Genomic DNA, 25,646 nt, shown 5'->3' on the forward strand with positions numbered 1-25,646 from the left:
TAGTTGAGCATCCAACTCTTGATTTTGGCCCTAGTCATGATCTCAGAGACATGGGAGAGAGCCCCACATTGGGCTCTGTGCCGAGCATGGAGCCTGCTTAAGATTCTCTCTGTCTTTCTGTCTCTCTCTCTCCCTCGGCCCCTCTCCCCCCACTCGCAAGCTCTCTCTAAAATTTTTTTTTTTAATTTTAAAAAAAGACAAAAGAAAAAGTAAAAAATGTCCATACAACATAGTTGTGTAGGTAGAAAATCCAAAATAATTTACAGATGAAATATGAGTTAATAAATGGTAAGTGTAGAGGCCACATTTAGGCAACAGCCTTGAACAATGAATATAGAAAGGGCCCAGGGGGACCCCAATCCCCTGGCTGAATACAAACAGTCTCATTAGATGACACGCCTCAAAATATCCATAGGCCTTAACTAATCAGTGGGCTAGTTACAACCACGCAGAGTTACCAAGAAAGGGAAAATTCCATTTGTCCCCTACCTTCTCACTTTTCCCCTTTAAATACAGCCCCCACCACTGCCTTATTGCAGACAACCTCTGCTTTGCTGTCCTGCCCTCTACTCCCTTGGGGTGTATTTGATAAACTTCTATCTCCTTTGTTCTGCCTCTGGTGAATTCTTTCACCTCCATCCTATTGGGAGAGACATCACAGTAAGGTCACTAAAAAAAGTTCAATATACAAAAATTCACTATATTTCTATATATCAGCAGCACCCAAATAAGGAGAAAAATATTCAACTAAGGATAACTCTAATAAAAAAAAGGACAAGACGTATATATAGAATTTATCAAACAGTGCTGAGAAAAAGAGAGCCTAAATGAAGAAAAATGTCATGTTCATGAATTGAAAATTCAAGTCTTGGGGCGCCTGGGTGGCTCAGTTGGTTGAGCATCTGACTTCAGCTCAGGTCATGATCTTGCAGTTTGTGAGCTTGAGCCCCGCGTCAGGCTCTGTGCTGACAACTCAGAGCCTGGAGCCTGCTTCCGAGTCTGTGTCTCCATCTCTCTCTGCCTCTCCCTTGTTCATTCTCTGCCTCTCTCTCTGTCAAAAATAAATAAACTTAAAAAAAGAAAAAAAAAAAAAAAAAAAGAAAATTCAAGTCTTTATTAATATGACCAGTCTGCCAAATCAATCTATAGATTCAATGTCATAACAAATTCCAACAGATTGGGGGGGGGGGGGGGGGGAGTTGACAAAGATTATTATAAAGTTTATATGGAAATACAAAGGACTTAAAGTAGCCAAGACAAATCTTGAAGAATGAAAGTAAAAAACATATTCCCACAGATATGAATACTTTTTATAAAGCTATAATAATAAGGGCAGGGTAGTATTGGCATGAGGCTAGATAAAGAGACAACTGAAGAGAAATAAGAATCCAAAAAGAGACACACACATACATGGTCACCTGATTTTCAACAAAATTCTCGTGGGAAAGGAAGTCTTTTTCATAAAAGGTACTACAGGAACGGGATAGCCATAGCTCATGACAAAAAAAGAGACAGGGAAAGATACATGTGTATGCATTTATATATAATAATTCAAAATGGATCATACACTTACATGTGAAAGTAAAACAATTCGAGCTTTTAGAAGAAAGCACAGATGGATTCCCTTATGACTTTTCGACAGGCAAAGATTTTTTAAGCAGGACACAAAGAGCACTAACAATTAAAGAAAAGATCGACAAACTGGACTTGATTAAATTCAGAAAAAGTCTCAAAGAAGATATTTGCAGTACATGTATCCGACAAAGGACTCCTATAAAGAACATACAAAGGGGGCGCCTGGGTGGCGCAGTCGGTTGAGCGTCCGACTTCAGCCAGGTCACGATCTCGCGGTCCGTGAGTTCGAGCCCCGCGTCAGGCTCTGGGCTGATGGCTCGGAGCCTGGAGCCTGTTTCTGATTCTGTGTCTCCCTCTCTCTCTGCCCCTCCCCCGTTCATGCTCTGTCTCTCTCTGTCCCAAAAATAAATAAAAAACGTTGAAAAAAAAAATTTAAAAACATTTAAAAAAAAAAAAAAAAAAAAAGAACATACAAGGAATTCCTACAAGTTAACACAGCAAAGACAAGCTACCAAAATTTTTAATGGACAAGACTGAAACACACTTCAACAAAAAGATATCAGAATGGTCAGTTAATATGGAAAGATGCTCAACATCATCAGCCTTCAGAGAAGTGCAAATTAAAATCACAATGAGATACCACTACATTCACTCACCAAATACTGAAAAGAAAAGAAAGAAAATGAAAACAAAAGAAACCTCACAAACAATATCAAATGCTGTCAAGGGTCAAGGATACAGTGCAACAGGACTGGGGGATGGCTGGTGGGAAGGTAGAGTAGTACAACTATTTTGTCGAACCACTGGCAAAATCTGTCAAAGCCAAACAGACATATGTTCTATGACCCATCAATTCCACTTCTAGGTTTATATTCCTCAGAATCAAGTGCATATGTACACCAAAAGACATATACAAAAGCCAGAATTAAAAACAGCCCAAATATCCATCTAGAGCAGAATGGATGAACTGTGGTAGAGTCATACAGTGGGAAAAAAACAAAACTAGTGCTACCCGCGGATGATGTTACAGACGTAACACTCAGTAAAAGAAGTCAGATGAGACACAAAAGAACATATATTGCATGATTCTATTTATATGAAGTTTAAAATAAGACAAAACTAATAAATGTTAATAGAAATCAAAATAATGGTTCCCCTCGAGTGAGAGTGGGCAAGTACTGTCTTGGAAAGAACACAAAGGAATTCTTCTGCATTGCAGAAAATGACCCTTATTCTGACCTGGGTGATAGCCACCCAGATGCATAGTGTACGAAAAATTCAAGTTGTACCCTTCCGATTTGTGCACTTAATTTCAATTTCAAAAAAAAAAAAAAAGAAGAAGAAAGAAAGAAACATTAACAACTTGAAAGTAACAAGATTTATTTACCAACTGGATGTGTAGGTTGCAGGCAAAGGCCAGCACTTAGAACAAAAGCTATGTTACCTGGATGATGAGCTGGCTGGTAATAACATTTAGTAGGAAATAAAGAAGGGTGGCAGGGCAGCGGGGGGGATCTATAGAGTTTGAAGGGCCTTTAGACGAGCCATTCACAGTTGGCCATTAAGGTCTAAGATAGGGGAGAGGGCTGGACCAGAGAGCCAGATTCAAGCATCCCAGCAAATGGTACATCTCCAGAGAGAACAGATTAGTCAGCAAGACCAGGAGAGTGAGGACAATCACTGGAGAGTGAGGAGATCAATAACAGACACCGTGGGAGAAACAATAAGAGGCAAAAAGAGGAAGAAGACTCTACTGAGAGGACAGAAAAGAATTACAGAAGGAGGAATAGACCAGAAAACAACCAACAAGACTTTCTAGGAGAGACTGGACATGAACGTAAAAACTGGACAGAATGCTCAATTCACTGAGCATTACCTTAATTAAAGTAACTTCAGTACTAAAGTATCCATGACATTTGCCATAATAAGATCACTAATGTCCCTTACCAGACAGATCCAACAGTGATTTGGTTTGAAATACGGAAATGGGGAAACATTTGCCAGAAAATACCTTTAACCCATCTGTTGCACACTCTATACATAGCATTAAAGATTATCTGAAGGTGGTATAATCCATTCTTTTTGGAGACATCCCTGGTTCTATGCCTGGATTAGGCAGAAAAAGGTCGATGGGGGTGGGAGCATACCTGGGTGGCTCAGTGGGTCAGGCATCAAACTCTTGATTTCAGCTCAGGTCACCATCTCACAGTTCATGGGATCAAGTCCCGCGCTTTCCAGCCTACTTTGGATCCTCTCTCTCCCTCCCCTACTTGCGCATGCTCTATCAAAATAAATAAACAAACATTTTTTAAAAAAAGAAAGAGGTCTATGGCACCATGGTGTTTTGGCCTTTAGAAACCTGGACTGACTGAGTTCTCCTTTAGCACAAGTGTCCTGCTTCCCTTGAGGAGCAATTATAAGCAGCAGACTGCATTACTTCTCATAGTAACTGAAAGATTATTTACTATGTTACACAGGAAGAACAAGACAGGAACATTTTTAAGAACTCTTATGTCTTCTGAGGAATTAGCATGACAGTTTCTTCAGGGGCCAATTCAAACCATGCAACAGAAAATGTCTGCATTTTTGCTACGACTATCAGAAAAATCAGACAAATTTGGCTGTAATATAAAACCTGCATATTTCTGCACACCACTTTGTCCTCATATTGATGCGCTCCTGGCTATTTTCCCTGAAGCTGATTTTCATCTATTTCTATATTTCCATTCTCACCTATTGACCCTTAAAAGCCTCATACAGTCACAGTAAACAAAATAGGGAAAATAAACAACTCACCTGAGATCTATTCATTTTCTATGGAACTAGGAAACATGTAGGGAACTACAAAGGTGGAGCTAGGGGAGAAGAAAGAAAAAATAATCACAAGAGATCTGACCTACTTTGCACCTCCCTGGATTCTCTCACCTATAAAACTCCACTCACTAGCTGGATAAAATGTCCTCCTGTAGGAGAACATCCTTTGGTCCTTAACTACCTCGACAGTAGTTTCTGTCTTTTGATGGAAGCCCGTTTTGACTTAACTGTATCTGAAAATACGACTATTGGTTAGACCGCACATGAACAGGAGGACCCTGACATTTACCCTCTCTGGCTCAGTGTTTTTCATCTTTCATTGTAGGCAGAAACAGGTAACCCAGAAGTTCTTTCCTGCACTACCTTCTGAGTCTGCGAAGTCAGAGGAGAGGATGCAACACATCTGTCAATGCCGCATGTGGCATAAGGGCCCCTCAGGATCTGAAAAGGGTGGAGCATTTGAAAGACATCAAAGTCTGTTAGAGAGGTCTCAGAATTTTCTTGGTGGGTTGAAAACCAGTGTCACCCACAGAGGGTAACTACACCTGCCGTGGTGAGAATTTTGTACTGTACACAATTGTCAAATTACTATATTGTACGCCTGAAACCAATATAATGTATGTCAACTATACTTCAATAAAAGAAAAATGCCGTCACCAACCCCCCCGCAAAAAAAAAAAAAAAAAGAATTTTCTTGGTGGTAGGTGGTATTTCTTTCTCCCAGACCATCCTCTCTCAAACCTGCAAATGAAGTGACCTTTACTTGGCAGGCTTGCCCTTTGGCCTTAGCCCTTACTCACCTCTCCTAAAACCTGGCTCAGACCTCAGGTTGTCAAGGTTGAAGGGTGGCTTGCACAACACAAGGATCACATACTGCTGCTAGCCCTGCAAATCTACAGTCTGCTCTTTCTCTGCCTCGCCCTCCTCTGCTCTGCAGCCCTGGTCCGGGATCGCCATTCAGACTGGCGATCTTACAGGTGGGATTCCTCTTTACAAGAGCTTGGTTCCTAGGAATCAGGACACGAATGTCAGGGACAAAATCATTTTAGTTGTAACCTACCATTAGGGTCTCAAATCTTGGAGCTCCCTGGGCCCCAGAATCTTGGGCTGGTCCTTCAAAAACCCCAAACTAGGACCACAGGCTGGACAGTTCGTTCAGACCAGGCCCAGAACTAACCATTATGAAGAGTGACCCAGGAAACCTCAGGACACCAAGAATCCCCAAAATACCAGTGCCCCACAATAAAGCGGAGTCTACGTTATACTTGACAGCGATACCCTCTGGCTCAGTACTGGGTCGGACACAAAGCCGGATTTAGGCAGAATCATTTCTTAGGGAGGAGGCAGTTGTGGACGCGCCTCCTAGCGCCACCTCCCGCGGGGCTGCACGATCCGAGGCACTCGCGGGCCTGAGACTCCATTTCCTAATCTGTTACAGCAGAAGGGTGAGGATTCCCTGCATCGCCAAGCGCGCGGCGGCCTCAGAACAGGAGGGCCAACGCCATCGCGGCCTTTTTGAAAACCATCAGGCTCCGGTAAGCGTACAAAGATCTGATCCGGATCCGCCTGCACGGCCACTCCCGCGGGCACGGATCCGAGGCCCACGCCCCGCCCTTCCGCAGCCGCCGCTCCCCAACTGCGCTCCAGCCCCTGCCTCGCCCAGGGGCAGGCCGCGCGCGGGCGACGCATGCGCCAGAACTCCCGCCCTCCCCACCCCTTCCCCCCGGCTCCCGCGCGGTGCAAACCGCAGACCCGGAAAACGCTTCCCATCAGGCCCCGCGGCAGGAACCCCCCCCCCCCCCCCGCCCGGCCCTAGAGGGGGAGGGGGGTGCCGAGCCGCGTAGGCTATAACCGCGAGGGGGCGTGAGGCCGACCTTCGGCCAGCCCAGACTCGTGGGCTAAAGTCTCGAGAGGTTTCGAGCCGAGCGAGCGTTGCGGAGGAAAACAAGCCCTTGGCCGCAGAGTTTCCCACAGGAAGGCACGGCAGCTTGGAGCTGGGCGTGTTGGTTGTAGTAGTAATGATAAAATATGATGGTGCCAGCTTCTCAAAATTACTTGCAATACGTAAAAATTGTAGATGAATAAAAATACAAACCGAAAGAAAACGACTATCACACACAGCCTGATCTCCGTTAGATGGCTGTGCACCATCTTCTGACATTTTACAAAAATGGCATTTTAAGGACGTGACTATTCTAGCATGTTTTCGGTAAAGAAGGTAAACATTTTCTTGGTCAGTTTATGTCCCGGCTCTTTCTTATTGATACTTCCAAATAAATAGGACATTCGAAAGAATTTAAAGAGCGGACACAATACAACTCTCATAGAATCAACAGCTGTTAATATTTTGCCATGTTTGCTTTATCTAGATGTGTAGTCATTTATGATGACACCAGCCCTGAATATGTCATCATGTATCATCTAAGATTAAGGGCATATTCCTGCGAGATCACAATAACATTATCACACCTATACTATTTAACACTAATTCCATAAAAACCATTTAATATCAAGTCCATATTCAAATTTCCCCAACTGTTCCAAAATGTCTCTTATAAAAGTTTTGTTAAGTTTTTTTGAAACTATTTTTTTTAAACCAGGATTCAACAAAACCCAAAACAATGGAACCCACATATTGTGGGTGGTGTATTAGAATGTGTAAGTGAAAATAAGACAAGATTTACTCTCTAGATAATTGAGTACTAATTTTCCCATTGGAATAAGTGTAGTGAGTGCATTCTGAAAGAGCATAAATCTACCAATAGGATACAGAAATTTTGTTTTAATTCTACTTCATATTTTCTGAGCATTTAACAGAATTCAGCTACCAATTCAACTGCATAATCCATCAAACTTGAATTGTATTAAAAATCAAAATTTGGAGCAGCTGGGTGGCTCAGTGGGTTAAGCTCTGACTTGGTCTCTGGTCATGAACTCGCAATTTGTGAGTTCAAGCCCCGTGTGAGGCTCTGTGCTGACAGCTCAGAGCCCGGAGCCTGCTTTAGATTCTGTGTCTCCCTCTCTCTTTGTTCCTCCCCTGCTCGAACTCTCTCTCCCTCTCTCTCTCTCTCTCAAAAATAAAGATTTAAACAAAAATTTTTTAATCAAAATTTTATTCCAAAGCTATCAATTTTCAAGCATGTTTTACATCACAAGGTCGAATACTACTCCTAAGTAAATATTAGTTGGTTAAAAAAAGAAAGATTTTTAATTTTAACAACACTGAATATTAAAGTAGCGACACAAGTCTGGAGATCACAAAATGAATGTTTCAAAACACATACGCAACATTTACAGGAGACTTGACATGTGATAGAGTTAAATTTTGTGTGTTTAAGGTAAAGGGGATTTTGTATAGTAGTATAACAAATATTGACCTCAATTTGCTGCTCAAGAGTTTTAAAAATCTATGACTCCCAACAATTTTTTTAAAATATTAAGAGAATTTCATTATTTTAAACTTTGTATAAAACATATAACTTTGAAATATTTATTCACATTATTTTAAATTTGCAGAACTTAAATTCCCGTATGTGACAGCAATATCCTTAACTGGCAGTCTTTTGCACAGTTCAGGTATGTGTGAATTTCAGTCACTATGGTTTAGTTAAATAACACTGGCCCCACAACAATATGATTCCAATTTCAGCTACCACTTTATATTAACTGAGGAATCGCATGAAGTAGAATCTCAGCTGCTAGGTCTTCAGTCTACAAATCACTAATAACGGCTGCACATCATGATCAGTGACAAGTCACATCCCTTCTTTCAAAGTCTGCCGGTAATCCGTCACTAAATCTGTTACTCAGTTCACACTGAGAGAGCAACAGTTGGAGTTGTGTGGGCTCTTTGTCTCCCATTGGTAAACTGTTTTGGTTACTGAGAATTGCAGAACTCTCAGCACATAGTAATTCCATCCGGACCTCTGCTGGGAGACAAACTCTAGTATGGCATCTACCGGCATCAGGCTGTGTCCCTGGGATGACCCCAGCCACTCCCATGCCCACCTCCCTACCCTGCCTGCCAGTCACACACACACACACACACACACACACCATTAAAATGTTGGGCCAAAAAACTCAACTCTGCCAGAATTTGCTGTTTGTGCCAGCCAATAGCGATAGGCCCCTAACTTCCTTTTCTTAGAGCATTTACTGATTAGGAATTCTTCCTCTGTCCCTTTGAGATGTACATGTACCACCAACTCAGAAGTGTCTCTTCAAGAACCTGAAAGCCATTTCCTTGAAGTGTATCCATCAGGAAGGATAGGGCCTCTGTCTCCCAGTCTCTGTGCGAGGATAGAATTCTAAATTAAATAATTACAGCTGCAGCTGACCTAATCGCATTTATACTTTTTAATATTTCACTTCTCTGACTCTACTTGAGCCTCTGCTTTCCCCCACCACATTCTCCTTTTAAAATATTCTATTACCTCCTGGCACATAGGTGGCTCTGTCGGTTAAGCATTCAACTCTTGATTTTGGCTTAGGTCATGATCTCACGGTTCATGAGATTGAGCCCCACATAGGGAGCTGCTCAGAGTCTGCTTGGGATGTTCTCTTTCCTCCCTCTCTGCCACTCCCAACTCTCTCCCTCTCTCTTTCAAAATAAATAAACTTTACAAAAATCCTATCACTTCTGCACAAATTAGAATAGAGCTCAACCCTTTCCTCTACTGTCAGTAACTACTGGATAAAGTCTATTTTCACCACCTTAACTAATGTCTGGCTGTATTTATCTTTTTTTTTTTAATGTTTGTTTTTTTTTATTTTATTTTTGAGAGAGACAGAGCACGAGTGGGTTAGGGGCAGAGAGAGAGAGGGAGACACAGAATCTGAAGCAGGCTCCTGGCTCCGAGCCATCATCACAGAGCCCGTTGCAGGGCTCGAACTCATGAACCGTGAGATCATGACCTGAGCAGAAGTCAGACACTTAACCGACTGAGCCACCCAGGCACCCCAGCTGGGTTTATCTTTGACATTACCCAGAAGAAAGGAGATGGACTTCCCATTCAAAATTGGGTTTGGGTGTCAAAAGTGATGGCACCCCACATGCACAAAGAGGGTTTATCACTCATCTAATGAGGCTTTCTGGAGCGAACAGGGATAGTTTCCATGCAAGTCCCAAAACGGCTTAAGAGAGCCCTGAAAAGACTGGCTTAAGGGTTTTATTGGGCTTAAGGGGTGGGACTGACATGTGGGCTCATGGGCTTGTGTGACTTGAAATTCCCTCCAGAGTCAAAGAGGGGGATTACCTGGGCTTTCACATCAGCTTGCCCAGACGTAGGGCAGGAGGAGAAGGAAGACTGGTGGAGCTTAAAAGCTGTCATTGTTGCATCCACACGACTCCTGAAACAGAATGCTACGGGCACTGGTGACAGTCACAACAAAGTTTATTGCAATGAGAGGCAAGGCAAACCGATCAGTGGGGACCGACACTCTTGACCAGAGTGCAGTCTCGAACAGCCGGAGTGCAGAAATTTTTTTTTTTTTTAACATTTATTTATTTTTGAGACAGAGAGAGACAGAGCATGAATGGGGGAGGGGCAGAGAGAGAGGGAGACACAGAATCGGAAGCAGGCTCCAGGCTCTGAGCCATCAGCCCAGAGCCCGACGCAGGGCTCGAACTCACGGACTCACAGACCGTGAGATCGTGACCTGAGCTGAAGTCGGACGCTCAACCGACTGAGCCACCCAGGAGCCCCAGAGTACAGAATTTTTATAGCCTACCACATCGTCTTATTATCACCTGGGAACAGAACAAAGGAATAGTTCCCAGGTGGAAACAGTTCAAACAGGCCCTTGCCCCAATCCAATCAAGCGCTAATCCATCCCTTGATTGATAGGATAAGGCTGTTATCTCTTAACCTATGGTGTTAAAACAAAGATGTTATCTCTTAAGGCTACCGGTTAGCCCTACCCTTACAGTCATCAGTCAAAGGTCAAAAATGGGTCGGACTATTACACCAACCCATGGCATTAAAAAAAATAATAGTAATTAAGAGGAAATTGGACAACAAGGATGAAATTGCAGCAAAGACAGCAAAAGTTATAATGCTGGAATGAAATTCAAGTTGAACATAGAGTTACAGAGGGAAGAGCTGGCCAGGGGGGCACCTGGGTGGCTCAGTCAGTTAAGTGTCTGACTTCGACTCAGGTCACAATCTTGCGGTTTGTGGGTCCGAGTCCTGCATTGGGCTCTCTGCTGTCAATGCAGAGCCTGCTTCGGATCCTCGGTCTCCCTGTCTCCCTGCCTCTCTGCCCTTCTCCCGCTCACACTCTCACTCTCTCTCTCTCTCTCTCAAAATAAATAAATAAACATTTAAAAAAAGAAAAGAAAGAGCTGCCAGGGAAATTTCGACACTGTCACCATTTAAGAGGCTCTAGATTTACAGCCAGAGGAACTTGCGGAAGGGGAACGCATCCACATAAATGAGGGAAGTGATAAAAGGGATGAAAATGTCCCAAGGAAGTGATGCTGTTTTTCTGGGTTTGTTTTTTCTAAGTAACGGTGTTAGACTTCTGTCTGCTCAATATGTGGATGTCCAGAATTTCACAGGGTATCCAGCAAACTGCTTGTGCATAAATGAAAATAGTAGGACCAGTGCCCCTTCCCAATTCAGTTCTTCGGAAATTGCTACAGAGTCACACGCTTGCAGGCAGTTTATTATTTAGTGTTGCCTAGCAAATAACCCACAATTTGGTGGCTTCGAACAACAAATGTTTACTATCTCACACCATTTCTGAGCGTCAGGAGCAGCTCATGTGTGCACTTCTGGCTCAGGTTCTCTCTTGAGGTGGCACAGCAACTCTCAGCCAGGCCTCAGGCACCTGAAGGCTTGGCCAGGCCTGAAGCATCTGCTCCCAGGCAGACACACTCACATGGCTATTGGCAGGCGCCTCAATTCCTTGCAGGGTGAGCCTCTCAACGTGGCGACTGGCTTCCCTCAGGGCAACCAATCCAAGAGAGAGAGGCGGAAGCCACAGTGTCCTTTAGAACCTTGCCTCAGAAGTGACATGCCACTTTGTCTGCATCCTGTTGATCACGTAGGCAACCCTCACTCGATGTGGGAGGGGACTATACAAAGATGTGAATATGGGGGCAGGATCACTGAAGGTGACAAATCACCCAGAAGGAAGATGACGGTGTGAGGGTGTCCTCTGTAGAATGCAATCAGGGCTCTGTGTGTGTGTGTGTGTGTGTGTGTGTGTGTGTGTGTGTGTTTGTGAAATCCTTTACTCCCATCCATGTTTCTCTTCTAGATGTTTTGCTGCATTTCTCTTTCATTTTTCAACTCTTCCCTTGAATTTTGGTTTTATTCTTTATAGGTTAAAAAACGGCCCAGATACATTTTTATGGTTGAATGTATATTTTATACAAGTTCAAGTTCCAGGCTTGGTGAGTTTTCCTAATTTTTTTCCCTCTTCCAGTGTGAGGGTTGCATTTTGTGAGAGATGGACTCAGGGAATGCTGCTTTTTTTTTTTTTTAAATGTTTATTTTTGAGAGAGGGAGCAATTGGGGTAGGAGCAGAGAGAGAGGGAGACCGAGGATCAGAAGCAGGCTCCAGCTGACAGCAGAGAGCCCAATGCAGGGCTGGACCTCACAAACTTCAAGATCATGACCTGAGTCAAAGTTGGACACTTAACCAACTGAACCACCCAGGCGCCCAGTAAATTCTGCTTTTGAACTTGGTGGAGAGAAACACTGACATGTCACTGTGGGCAAAAGGGATGCGGGAGGAGAGAGGAAGGAATTACTTTTCCCAGTCACAGGATAAGAGACCACATGTTCCCTGCCCTCTGCTTTTAGAGGTCATTTAAGGGACCATATGTTTTGGCTGGACAGCTGACTGGTAAACATGGATATTACTGCCTGACACAGCACAGAAGCCCATGTTTTCTATTATTTGAGATAATGGCCTCTAGTATATATTGAAGCAAATGCTTAAAATGGGAGGCTATGGTCCCTAGTCATCTGTAACTTGCATCTATTGAGAATCTGTACATTTCAGGCACTTTCCAAATGCCTCGTCCTGAATATGACTGAAAAAGATGAAGTTCAGGAGCAGGAAGGCCAATTGGGAGGCCATTACAATAATTCATGTACAAAATGATGATGGTTGCTCGAATCAGTACAGAGAGAAGTGGAGTGAAATATGTATTTTAGGGTACAGCTGATAGGATTTTCTGACAGTGTATGATGTGAGAGAAAGAGAGGAGTCAAAAATGACTTTGACCTTTTTGGGCCTGAGTAATTGGGCAGATGGAATTGTCATCATTATGGGGAAACTCTAAAGGTTTGGTTACCTGCTGAGAGTAGGATGATTTTGAACTTATCATCTAAATATGAACGCTTTTGAGAATGAATATGACTGCTATTAGTCACTAGGCCTAGATGATAGGAGCGGACTGAGACTGTCCCTTTCAGACCAGGGAGGATGGTTTCCTTACTCACAGGACAGGAGAAGGTAATGGATGTTGAAATAACTGATATATGAGATAAGTATAAATTAAAGCATCTGGAAGAATGGAAGATCTTTTTATTTTATTTTTTTTTAATTTTTTTTTAACGTTTATTTATTTTTGAGACAGAGAGAGACAGAGCATGAACGGGGGAGGGGCAGAGAGAGAGGGAGACACAGAATCGGACGCGGGGCTCGAACTCACGGACTCACAGACCGTGAGATCGTGACCTGAGCTGAAGTCGGACGCTTAACCGACTGAGCCACCCAGGCGCCCCTGGAAGATCTTTTTAAATATTTATTTATTTATTTAGAGAGAGTGGGGCAGTGTGAGCAGGGAGGAGCACAGAGAGAGGGAGAGAGAGAATCCCAAGCAGGCTCTGTGCTGTCAGTGCAGAGTCCCAAATGGGGCTCGATCCCACAAACTGTGAGATCATGACTTGAGCCAAAATCAAGAGTCAGACATTTAGCTGACTGAGCCCCCAGGCGCCCCCTGGAAGGATGGAAGATAAACTAGACTATAGTCACATGGTACGGTTGCTGAACACATGAAGAAATCAGGAAGATTAGTTGTTTCTGAATCTGAAGTGATCTGAATGACAGAATGGTCACCCAGGTCCAGCTACATGAGTGGAGGTACATGATAGGCAAAGTTAGCCAGGTACGGGGTTTGACCAAATGGTAAAGCAAGAATGGAGGGACTAATAATGATTGAGAATCAACATTAAGCTGGACAAGTAGGGAAGGGGGACACCACTGGGTGAGGGACATCTAGAAATGACCAAGTCTCAGACATGATCAGGTTCTGATTGTTCTCCATGCCCGACGGTGGAGATTACCAATGAGACTGTATGTAAATACTCTTCCTTCTTACCCTTTCACACTCTTGGTTATTTTTTAAAGGTGAGGGAGGGGGGTCTAACAAGAATAGGACATTGGCGGGGCACCTGGGTGGCTCAGTTGGTTGAGCAACCAACTTCAGTTCAGGTCATGATCTTGTGGTTCGTGAGTTTGAGCCCCGCGTCGGGCTCCATGCTGACAGCTCAGAGCCTGGAGCCTGCTTCGGATTCTGTGTCTCCCTCTCTCTCTACCCCTCCCCGGCTCATGCTCTGTCTCTCCCTCTCTCTCAAAGATAAACATTAAAAAAAAAAAATTAAAAAAAAAAAAAAGAATATGACATCGGGGTAAAACTAAATCTATACATTTATTCGGTAAACTAATTATCATATCAAGAATACCTCTTTCTCTTCTGTGAAATATTTTTTTCTTCCCTGATCTGATTCCCTTTCACCTAAAATGGTGAAATGGTCTAAAATGACCTGGCAGTGCTATCCAATAGAAATATAATGTGAACCATATATGTAATTTTAAATTTTGTAGGGGCCATGTTAAAAATGTAACAATAAACAGTTGAAATTTGGGGCACCTAGCTGGCTCAGTCAGAGGAACGTGAGACTCTTGATCTCGGGGTCATGAGCTCGAGCCCCATGTGGGGAGTAGAGATTACTTAAATAAATAAAACCCATTTTAAAAAAAGAAACAGGTGAAATTAACTTTAATAACAGATTTTATTTTTTCAAATATTCAAAATATTATTCCAATATATAACCAATATAAAAATTACCAAGATACTTCACATTTTTTATTGCAGTGTCATACTTCTAATATTTATTTCACATACTTTCTTCACTTTGGATTTCACAAGCCACTAACTCTTTGAGTCTCAGTTTCTTAATCTGTAAAATGGGAACACTAATATCCATTTTATCAGGCTGACCTGGGGTTTAAAAACAATATATGCAAATCAATTGCAGCAATGCATGCCCAGTAGAAGATGCTTATAAACAATAGTCGCCCCTTCTTCCATTAATCCTCTCATCTAGGCCGAGAGAAGAGTAATCATCCCTTACTTGCGAATGGGAAAACCGAAATGCAAGAATGATTGACAGACGTGTCCATGTTACCACGGTGAGAAAGGATTGGAACCCAGTTACTCTGCTCCCGGCCCAATCTATTCACTCATTTACATCCAAACACTGTAGCTTCTGGGGATGAAGCAATAAACAAGACAAACTTTCTGCTCTCATAGAGCTTCCATTTTAATGGACAGAAAATCAACAATAAATATGCCGTGTGGTAGTGATGCAAAATAAAGCAGAGGGATGAAGGTTGATGTGTGGTGAGTGGCGGAGCCTTTTACGTAGGACTCAGAGGAAAGCCCATGTGATGAAGTCGCATTTGGGTAGAACTCTGAAGGAGGCAGGGGAGTGAAGCGTGTTGGCATCTGCGATCAGATCATTGTGAGCACAACTGGTGTGATCTGGAGACAGCAAGGAAGCCAGAGGGGCTGGAGGAAGGTAAAGTAGGAAGAAGAGATCAGACGGTGGGGTTGAGAAGTAGATCCTGTAGTGCCCCCGTAGTCCCTTGTTCTTAGCACACTGCTGTCCTGCTCCTCAGAGAACTCGTCCAGTTTTTACTCCGTGACCCAGGAATTCTTCTCTAGTACTCTACTCCCCTTCCATCCTACCATTCGTTAGTAGGCATCGTAAACGCTCTGATAATAAAAGGATGTAAAATTGAAAATTTGACAATTCTCCTCCAGATAGATTGCTGGTAGGATCATCACAGGGAAGGTGTTGTCAATCAGGTATCATAGATGAGGAAATGGACACAATACGATGAAGCTTTTTTCTGGTCCTGGGTCTTCAATATCTGCTGTGTATATGACACTTAAGAGCATCTGAATTCAGATGCTAAATTTTCATCAGAAAGACTTAAGGGGCAAAATACATACATACATACATACATACATACGAGAAATACTTGAGGGGCACCTGGGTGGCACATTGATTAAGGGTTCCACTCTTGGTTTTGGCTCAGGTCATGATCTCACAATTCGTGGGTTCAAGCCCCACTTCGAGCTCAGTGCTGCTGGTGTGAGGCCTGCTTAGGATTCTCTCTCTCTCTCCCTCTCTCTGTGCCTCTCCCCTGCTCTCTCTCTCAAAATAAATAAACTTAAAAAAAAAAAAAAAAAAAAAAAGAAATGCTTGATCTATATTTAGATTTCATAAAATTTACTATTGAAAAAATAATTATATACCAAGTTATTCCAGGCCCACTTAAAAGCTTTTCAGTAACTGAATCAAATATCTGTGTTTAAACTTACATTAAAATTGAAAGGAGGGGCACCAGGGCGGCTCAGTCGGTTAAGCTTAAGCATCTGACTTTTGACCTCAGCTCAGGTTTTGGTCTCAGGTTTGTGAGTTCAAGCCTTGCATTGGGGAGTGACACACCCAGGATGGACATTACTTAAAAAGATAAAAAAAGAAGAAAGAAAGGAAAAGGAAAAGTTCCATTCTTTCGTCACAGTAGTCACATTTCAAGTGCTCAACAGCTCCATGTGGCTTCGTATCAGATAGGGCAGTTTTAGGCAGACACGATCTTTTTAAAAAAATTTTTTTTTCTTAATGTTTTTATTTATTTTTGAGACAGAGAGAGACAGAGCATGAGCAGGGAAGGGGCAGAGAGAGAGGGAGACACAGAATCCGAAGCAGGCTCCAGGCTCTGAGCCATCAGCACAGAGCCCGATATGGGGCTCGAACCCACAGACTGTGAGATCATGACCCGAGCTGAAGTCAGACGCCCAACTGACTGAGCCACCCAGGCGCCCAGACACGATCTTTTTAAGGAGTACCTTTGTGAGTTTCCTAATTTGTGTTTCCACAGGGTTTGTATTTATCTCTTCATTATACTTACATCTCATTATAAGGGCCTGAGGGTTTTTATATCTTTTCTTGGAATTATACTCTGTGATATTTAAAAAGGTATTCCTTAGTCATCTTTCTAGCTCCAGTGCCTGGCACCATTCCTGGCCAAAACCAGGGCTTGGGCAAGTTATTATATTTAGTAAACACATTGGTAGTATAGTGAGTTAAATAGCGGCCTCCCAAGGAGATATGCCCAAGTCCTAACTAATCCCTGGAACCTGTGAAGGTGACCTCATTTGGAATAAGGGTTTTTGTAGGCATAATTAAAGGATCTCAAGATGAGATCATCCTGGCTTAAGATGGGCCCTAAATCCAACGACAGGTGTCCTTATAAGACATAGGAAAGGAGAAGACACACAGAGAGCTTATGACATACAGAAGAGCTTACAGACATCCAGAGACACACAGAAGACATACATACAGAGAGACAGGGAGAAAAGGCCATGTGAAGATGGTGGCAGAGACTGTAGGGCAGTCACGAGCCGAGGAATACCAAGGATTGCCAGCAGCCACCAGAAGGACAGAGGACTGGGATGGGCCCCTTTTCAGAACTTCCGGAAGGAGCCAATTCTGCCAACAGCTTGATGTCAGACTTCTGGCCTCTAGACCTGTGAGAGAATTTTCGTCTTAAGCCACCAGGGTTATGGCAATTTGTACAGCAGCCTTGGAAAGACAAGTAGCCTGTCTCCTTGCCACAGATCATGATCATGTCAGGAGGCAGAAAGTCTCAGAGGAGTGACTGAGATGGTAAATCACCTCCCTGGATTTTACTTTATTTTTTTTTTTTCAGTTTATATATTTATTTTGAGAGAGAGAGAGAGTACAAGCAGGGAAGGGGCAGAGAGAGGGAGAGACAGAATCCCAAGCAGGCTCATGAACCGAAATCATGACCTGAGCCAAGATCAAGAGTTGGACACTTCACTGACGGAGCCACCCAAATGCCCCATCCTGGATTTTATTAATAACCAAAAGAGGGCTGGGGTGGTGCCTGGGCGGCTTAGGCGGTTAAGCCTCTGACTTCAGCTCAGGTCATGATCTCGCAGTTCGTGGGTTCGAGCCCCACATGGGGCTCTGTGCGGACAGCTCAGAGCCAGGAGCCTGCTTCAGATTCTCCCTCTCTCTCTGCCCCTTCCCTGCTCGTGCGCTCTCTCTCTCTCTCTCTCTCAAAATAAACAAACGTTAAAAAAATTAATAACCAAAAGAGGGATCTTGTGACTGGAATATAGATAAGATGCCATGAGACTCTGAAGGTGATTTTAGAAAAGGAGCATGGAGAGAATACAATCTTGTAACAGAACTAAAGGTTTCTGATAGCCCCCTGCAACATTTTAGCTAATGATGGAACACCAAAAGAACTCCAATTAAATCTGGTAACCAATCAAGGCTATTTACTATCACTATTGCTGATATTGTCCACAAATGTTTATCAATGCAATAATTCAAGAAACAAAAGTAGATTATCTATTTAAAAAGAATTAAGTTTTAGGGGCGCCTGGGTGGCTCAGTCGGTTAAGCGTCCGACTTCAGCTCAGGTCACGATCTCGCGGTCCGTGAGTTCGAGCCCCACGTCGGGCTCTGGGCCGATGGCTCAGAGCCTGGAGCCTGCTTCCAATTCTGTGTCTCCCTCTCTCTCTGACTCTCCCCCGTTCATGCTCTGTCTCTCTCTGTCTCAAAAATAAATAAACGTTAAAAAAATTTTTTTTAAAACAAATGAGGGGTGCCTGGCTGGCTCAGTCAGTAGGGCACCCGACTCTTAATCTTGGGGTGGTGAGTCTAAGCCCCATGTTGGGTGTAAAGATTACTTAAAAAAAAATAAAATATTTAAAAACAAATTGAAAACCAAACAAAGAAAAAAAAAAAAACTACTGAAATACTAGCAAGATATTTGAACTATTTAATCACCCAAAAACTTTCCTATTCCCCAGTAATCTGATAAAATGTGACTAAATTCTAGTCGTATTGTGATAAATATAGAAGCATCGAGGTATTTGCTGAGAAGAGCATGACATTTATAAGGACAAACTCAAAACGGTGTGGAGAGATACAAAATAGAACTTGGTAAACGGGGTAAGGCAAGGACATGGGTCGGGGTGGGGGTGCATCTGAGCACTGGACAGTCTAGCTGGGTCCAATCCCAGGATAGCTGACACAGGCCAGCAGAGGGTGAACCGCTTTACCTTTCCAGCCCATGGATCATGGTGTTTCCTTTGAGGCAGTAAGGCCAAGGAACAGAATAGGTAACACCATACAGATGCGCAGTTGTACTATTTATTAACAGAATCGGCAGGAAAAGCAACAAGTTTCCAATGTCCAGAGACGCTCTTCTCGAGAGCCTTCTAAGCCATTGCTTCCTACCTGTTTCTCCACCATCTTCACTTGTCACACAAATCCCTCATAAAACATTACTGCAAAACACATCTACGAGTTGGGTACCCTTAAGTTACTGATATTCCATTTGCTTCTGTTTCCCCATTTATAAAACAATAGCGGTGATATTACCATTACACAGACCATAAGGGAGGTGCTCATAGAATATATTTTAATTGCTGTTACTTCAACAGGGTCCCTAAGGAGGTTAAACTATAAATCATTTTATAGTTTTATATTTGGATCTGTGATCTGAGTTAAAATATAAGGCGTGAAGTTTCAATTAGGGTTTATTTTATCCATATATGGATATCCAATCATTCGGCACTGAATTATTAATTATTAATTAATTCACTGAATTAATTCACTGAATTATTAAAGACTATCCATTTTCCACTGAATTTCTGAAACTTTGTCAAAAATCAGTTGGCCATATTTGTGTCAATTTCTGGACTCTATTTTGTTCTACTAATCTATCCCTTCACTAATACCGTGCTATCTTAATTCTTATGGCTTTATAGGAAGCCTTAAAATTAGGTAGTATGATTCCTCCAACTTTATTCTTCTTTTTCAAAACAGTTTTGGCAAGGGGGTGCCTGGGTTGCTCAGTCGGTTAAGCACCTGACTTAATTTCAGCTGAGGTCATATCTCATAATTCCTGAGATCGAGCTCCAGGTCTGGCTCTGCACTGACAGCACAGAGCCTGCTTGGGATTCTCCCTGCCTTTCCCCTGCTCATCCTCTCTCTCTCTCAAAACAAATAAATAAACATTAAAAACAAAAGTTTTGGTGAGGCCCCTGGCTGGCTCAGTTGGTGGGGTGTGTGACCCTTGATCTCTGGGTCATCAGTTTGAGCCCCACGCTGGGCATAGAGCTCACTTAAAATAGTTTTGGCTATTCAGTTCTTTTTTCATTATATACTGTTTCTCTTTATCCCTGGTAATTTTCATTGTTCAGAAGTCTACTTTGTCTGATATTAATACAGTCACTTCAGATTTTTGTTTACTGTTCCATGTTATATCTTTTCCTATCCCTTTATCTAAAACTCCCTATACAGATTTTCTTGTAGATACTGGGTCTTTTTTAAAGCCATTCCAACAATTGCTGTTGTTTAATTGGTTTGTTTATGCCATTTATATTTCATGCCAAAGAGTTAACACAGCAGGCCTGAGCCTGCTAACTTTATCAAGGCCTGCTTGCAAGGCCAGCCCTTGGCTGGTATCTGAGAACATGCCTGGTAAATGGCTGCCTACACTCATAAAAAACTTTCCCTAAATGGTAAGAGTAGCTCACTGCACCTAAACAAACGTGTATGCTGACCACCTGCTTTCCTTCTGGACGTCTGGGATTTCACTGACTGCCCCGAGTAACACTGGTACTTTGTGCCTCCGTGATTGACTTCTGAGAAAGATCCCGAATTCCTAGCTCTGGTGAGCTTCCCTCATAACAACACTTCACACAACTTGTTGCTGGGAGAATTCAGAGCATCCTGCGTGACTCCACTAAGAGGACTCTGGGAAGCTCAGGCCTGGTTTCTTCCAGACGTCACCCCATGAACTTTTGCTGATTCTGTTTTGCATCCTCATAATGTAAATATATCTTAGCCACAAGTACGACTATATCCTGAGTCCTATGAACCTTTCTGTGAAAAATCGTTTATTTTAATTTGGTAATAGAAATTTTAGTTAAGTGTTTCACTCAGCAAAACACACCTAAGATAAACTAACAGTAAAAAGAAAGTTTTAAATTGAGGCTTCACAATTTCATATAATCACAAAGACCAAAACCCTACAGTATGAATATTATGTTTCAATTTTCAAATTTAATGTTATAAAACCTTAACTTACCTTAGAAGAAAAGATTAGGGGGCACCTGGCTGGCTCAGCTGGAAGGGCATGCGGCTCTTGATCTTGGGGTCATGAGTTTAAGCCCCGCGTTGGGTATAGAGATTACTTAAATAAAAATAAAACTTAAAATATATATATTAGAATGAAAAAAATCAAAATCTTAAAAGATTATGACTCTAATAGCTATAATTGAATTTTTCAAAAGCATGTCTCTTGACTGTGTCTAGAGCATCATGGCATAAAAGTTTTATTTCACATAATCATTTTAATATGCATATATAATTGCTGACTTACACTACCACAATATAAATTGAAATAAGCTCAAAATGCAAGAGACATTTTGAGGCATTACAAAATATTAAAAAAAAAATTTTTTTAATGTTTTATTTATTTTTGAGACAGAGAGAGACAGAGCATGAGCAGGGGAGGGGCAGAGAGAGAGGGAGACACAGAATCCGAAGCAGGCTCCGGGCTCTGAGATAGCAGCACAGAGCCCGACGCGGGGCTCGAACTCACGGACCCTGAGATCATGACCTGAGCTGAAGTCGGACGCTTAACCGACTGAGCCACCCAGGCGCCCCGGCATTACAAAATATTAAAAAGGCAATTTTTAAAAAATACTGATTTCACAAGTTCATGGTGCAAATCTGTTACACAGCTTCCACTTCTGTAATAACAGCTGCTCATTGTATAAGCTTAGACTTCAGTCAGTGGAGATTTCCTATAAAACTAGCTATCTCAGGGGCAGCTGGGTGGCTCATTCAGTTGAGTGTCTGACTTCGGCTCAGGTCATGATTTCACAGTGCGCAGGTTCGAGCCCAGTGTTGGACCCTGTGCTGACACCCCAGAGCCTGGAGCCTGCTTTAGATTTTGTGTCTCCCTCTCTCTACCTCCCCCCCCCCCCCCCCGCTTGCACTCTGTCTCTCAAAAACAAATAAACACTAATTTTTTTTTAAAGAATGCAGTGCATTTAAAAAAATGAATTGTATTTTTTATACTAGCAATAAAATATGTGGAAATCTAATTAAAAAATATAATACTATTGGGACACCTGGGTGGCTCAGTCAGTTGAGCAGCCGACTCTCAGTTTCAGCTCCAGCCATGATCCCAGGGTGGTGAGACCGAACCTCCTATAGGGCTCCATGCTCTGCTTAGGATTCTCTCTCTCTGTCCCTCTACCCCTCTCCCCTGCTCACACTCTCTCTCTCAAATTAACAAAAATTGTTTTAAATAACAATACCATTTATGATAGCTCAGCAAAATCAAAATTACTTAGGTATTTAACAAACATAACAAAACATATGGAGGACTGGTATGCTAAAAACTACAAAAAACTTATGAAAGAAATCTAAGATCTAAGTAAATGAACAGACGTACTATGCTCAGAGATTGGAAGACTCAACATAGCAAAGACAGATGTCAATTCTCTCCCAAAATGATATATAGGTTTAACATATTTCCTATCAAAATCCCAGCAATATTTTTTATAAAATATAAACAACTGTTCTAAAATGTATATGAGGAGAGCCTGGGTGGCTCAGTCAGCCAAGCATCTGACTCTTGATTTCTGCTCAGGTCATGATCTCGCAAACCTTGGGATCAGTCTGAGTTGGGCTCCCCACTGATAGCCTGATAGCATGGGTCCTGTTCAGGATTCTCTCTCTCCTCTCTTTCTGTCCCTCCCCCTGCTCATGCGCAGTCTCTAAATACATGAACAAACAAATAAACATTTAAAAGGTGGGGGGGGTGGCTCCTGTAAGTCAGCAGAACAGAGAAAAGAGTCCAGATCTAGACCCACACAGACAGGGCCATTTGATTTCTTACAATGGAGCAAAGGCAATTCAGTAGAGAAATAGTCTTTTCAACAATGGTGCTGGAACAATTGTATAGCCATTTTTCTGCATACCCATATCTATAAAGAAAAAAAAAAGATGGGGTGCCCAGCTGACTCAGTCAGTAGAGCAAGCAACTTTTGATCTTGGGATCCTGAGTTTGAGCCCCACGTGTAGGGTACAGTTTACTTAAAATTTAAAAAAGTGGTTTTTAATTAAAAAAAAAAAAAAAAAACAGAGAGAACCTTGAACTAAATCTCACACCTCGTTAAAAACAAAAACAAAAAACTCAGAATGAAACTTAAATGTAAAATGTAAAGGTATAAAACTTTTAAAAGAAAATATAGGTGAAAAAATCAAGACCTAGTGTTATGCAAATAGATATAATACCAAAAGCAAGATCCATAAAAGAAAAAGTTGACAGACTTGACTTCATCAAAATTAAAAATTTTTTTGCTCTGGGGGTGCCTGGGTGGCTCAGTCGGTTAAACAACTACTTCTGCTTAGGTCATGATCTCGCGGTTTGTGGGTTGGAGCCCCATGTGGAGCCTGCTTTGGATTCTGTGTCTCCCTCTCTCTGCCCCTTCCCCAGTCGCACTGTCTCTCTTTCAAAAATAAATAAACATTTAAAAAAAAAGACAACTTTTCTGCTCTGCAATACTGTGGGGGAGGAGCAGAGAGAGAGGGTGACAGAAAATCCCCATCAGGCTCCACACTGTCAGCGCAGAGCCCAATGTGGGACTCAAACCCACAAATCATGAGTTCATAACCTGAGCTGATATCAAGAGTTGGACACTTAACCAACAGCCACTCAGGCACCCCATACAATATTAAGAGAAGATGAACTATAAACTGGAAGAATTTTTTTTTTTTTTTTAAATTAGGCTTCATGCCCAGCACAGAGCCCAACATGGGGCTTGAACTCACAACCCTGAAATCAAGACCTGAGCTGAAATCAAGAGTCGGTTGCTTAACCAACTGATCCACCCAGGGGCCTCTGGAAGAAAATTTTGTAAATCACTCATCTGGACCTGTATTTAGAAAGTATAAGGAACTGTCAGATCTCAACAGGAAGGAAACAACCCAATTTTTTTTTAATTTTTTTTTTTTAACGTTTATTTATTTTTGAGACAGAGAGAGACAGAGCATGAACAGGGGAGGGGCAGAGAGAGAGGGAGACACAGAATCTGAAACAGGCTCCGGGCTCTGAGCTGTCAGCACAGAGCCCGATATGGGGCTCGAACTCACGGACCGTGAGATCATGACCTGAGCCGAAGTCGGACGCTTAACCGACCAAGCCACCCAGGTGCCCCTTCAACCCAATTTTTAAAAATGGGAAAAACACTTATTCAGATACATACAAAGGGATATGGGGATGACAAGTAAGTTCATGAAAAGATAATCATTAGCCATTAGTGAAATGCAAATTAAAGCCATGATAAAATATGGCCATATAGCCCATTAGAATGGCTAGAACAAATATTTTAAGTTTCTAAAATGACAATATCAAGTACTAGTGAAGATGTAAAGCAACTGGAACTCTCATGCATTGCTAATGGGAATGCAAAATGGTACACACACTGGAAAAGTTTAGTAATTGCTCATAAAGTTAAATACTTTATAATCTAGCAATCCCACTGGGGTTAGGGAGGTAAATTGGTACGACTATTTTAGAAAGTATCTTTATGGGGGTGCCTGACTGGCTCAGTCATTAAGCGACCGACCGACTCTTGATTTCAGCTCAGGTCATGATCTCAGGGTCGTGAGATTGAGCCCCGAGTCCAGATCTGTGTTTATAGCATGGAGCCTGCTTGGGATTCTCTCTCTCCCTCCCTCTCTGCTCCTCCCTGCGTACACACACACTCTCTCTCAAAAATAAACACACTAAAAAAAAAATAAAATAAAATGATAGTATCTTTATGTGACGAAATTGAATGTGGGCAAACCCTATAACCCAGGAATTCCACTGCAGGTATAATCTAAAGTAAATCTGGCACATGTGCTCCAGAAGACATATGCTGGTTCAAAGTACCATTGTTTATCATATCCCAAAATGGAAATAACTTATATGTCCTTTAACAGAATAGTGAAGAAATAAGTTGTTGCCTGCTTATTAAACGGAATATCATAGGGCACCTGGGTGGCTCAGTTGGTTAAGCTTCCGACTCCAGCTCAGGTCATGATCCTGAGGTTCCTGAGTTTGAGCCCCTCACAGGGCTCTGTGCTGACAGCTCAAAATCTGGAGCCTGCTTCAGATTCTGTGTCTCCCCCTTTCTCTGCCCCTCCCTAACACCCCTGCCCTAAGGAAGGGATTCCTCACACTTGGTCCCTCTGGATCCTCCTGTCTCCATCTCCCCAGACAGAATAGCGATTCCCCCACTGGAGCCAAGAACCTTGGCTCGCTCTACAACGACCCCCCCACACACACACTCCAAACCCCAGTCCCATTGTCCCCACCCCCAGAGGGCCCAATTCTCTGCAGGTCTCCCTTGTACGACCCTCAGCCTCGGACCCGCCGCCCGTCCCGCCCCTCACATCGGACTCCGAGTCTCCACGCTCTCGCTCTTCTTCACATTCCGCACCTTGGTCGTCCCTCTGAGCACCCAGGGGAGGATGGAACACTGGGGACTAGGCATCTGTAGCTAAGGCAGTTGGCGCTTGTTTATTATCACCATGGAAACCCCTGGCATTGCTCCCCTGGCGGGGCCTCCGAAGGGTGGGGTCTGGCGCGCGGTAGCGCCCCCCCCCCCCCCCCGCCCTTCGGGCACACGCAGCGCTTCCGGCAGCCCCGCTGTTCTGGGCTTGCCGGGTCTCCGCTCCACCCTGCACGCCCAGCACCCGGGAGCACCAGCCCCGGGAGCCCGCGCCCCCGCTCCGCTTCCATATTCTCGCCAAACCCCACCTTCTTCCCCAGGAAGATGGAGCGGGAAGGACTTAGCGCGGCGGGGCAGGCCCTCAGTGGCTGGCTCCGGGGGCGGGGCC

At 43.0% G+C, this 25,646-nt stretch overlaps 3 long non-coding RNA genes across 4 annotated transcripts; 1 reads left to right on the forward strand and 2 right to left on the reverse strand.

The window, feature by feature from the left end:
* Positions 1-3,822: 3,822 nt before the first annotated feature.
* Positions 3,823-6,085, reverse strand: LOC122202278. Its single transcript, XR_006194569.1, has 3 exons — positions 4,679-6,085; positions 4,372-4,430; positions 3,823-3,856 (listed from the first exon to the last, which is right to left on the reverse strand). It is a non-coding gene; the product is annotated as an uncharacterized LOC122202278 (long non-coding RNA).
* On the forward strand, positions 5,839-14,938 carry LOC122202280. The gene is made up of 4 exons (XR_006194572.1): positions 5,839-5,924; positions 7,906-7,965; positions 11,719-11,788; positions 14,736-14,938. It is a non-coding gene; the product is annotated as an uncharacterized LOC122202280 (long non-coding RNA).
* On the reverse strand, positions 14,402-25,417 carry LOC122202279. 2 transcript variants are annotated; one of them, XR_006194570.1, is made up of 2 exons: positions 25,200-25,417; positions 14,402-15,199 (listed from the first exon to the last, which is right to left on the reverse strand). It is a non-coding gene; the product is annotated as an uncharacterized LOC122202279 (long non-coding RNA). The 2 variants fall into 2 exon arrangements; XR_006194571.1 differs by lacking the exon at positions 25,200-25,417 and adding an exon at positions 20,833-20,874.
* Positions 25,418-25,646: the final 229 nt, after the last annotated feature.

Source organism: Panthera leo, chromosome D2 (assembly GCF_018350215.1).
Source record: "Panthera leo isolate Ple1 chromosome D2, P.leo_Ple1_pat1.1, whole genome shotgun sequence".
Lineage (NCBI taxonomy): Eukaryota > Metazoa > Chordata > Mammalia > Carnivora > Felidae > Panthera > Panthera leo.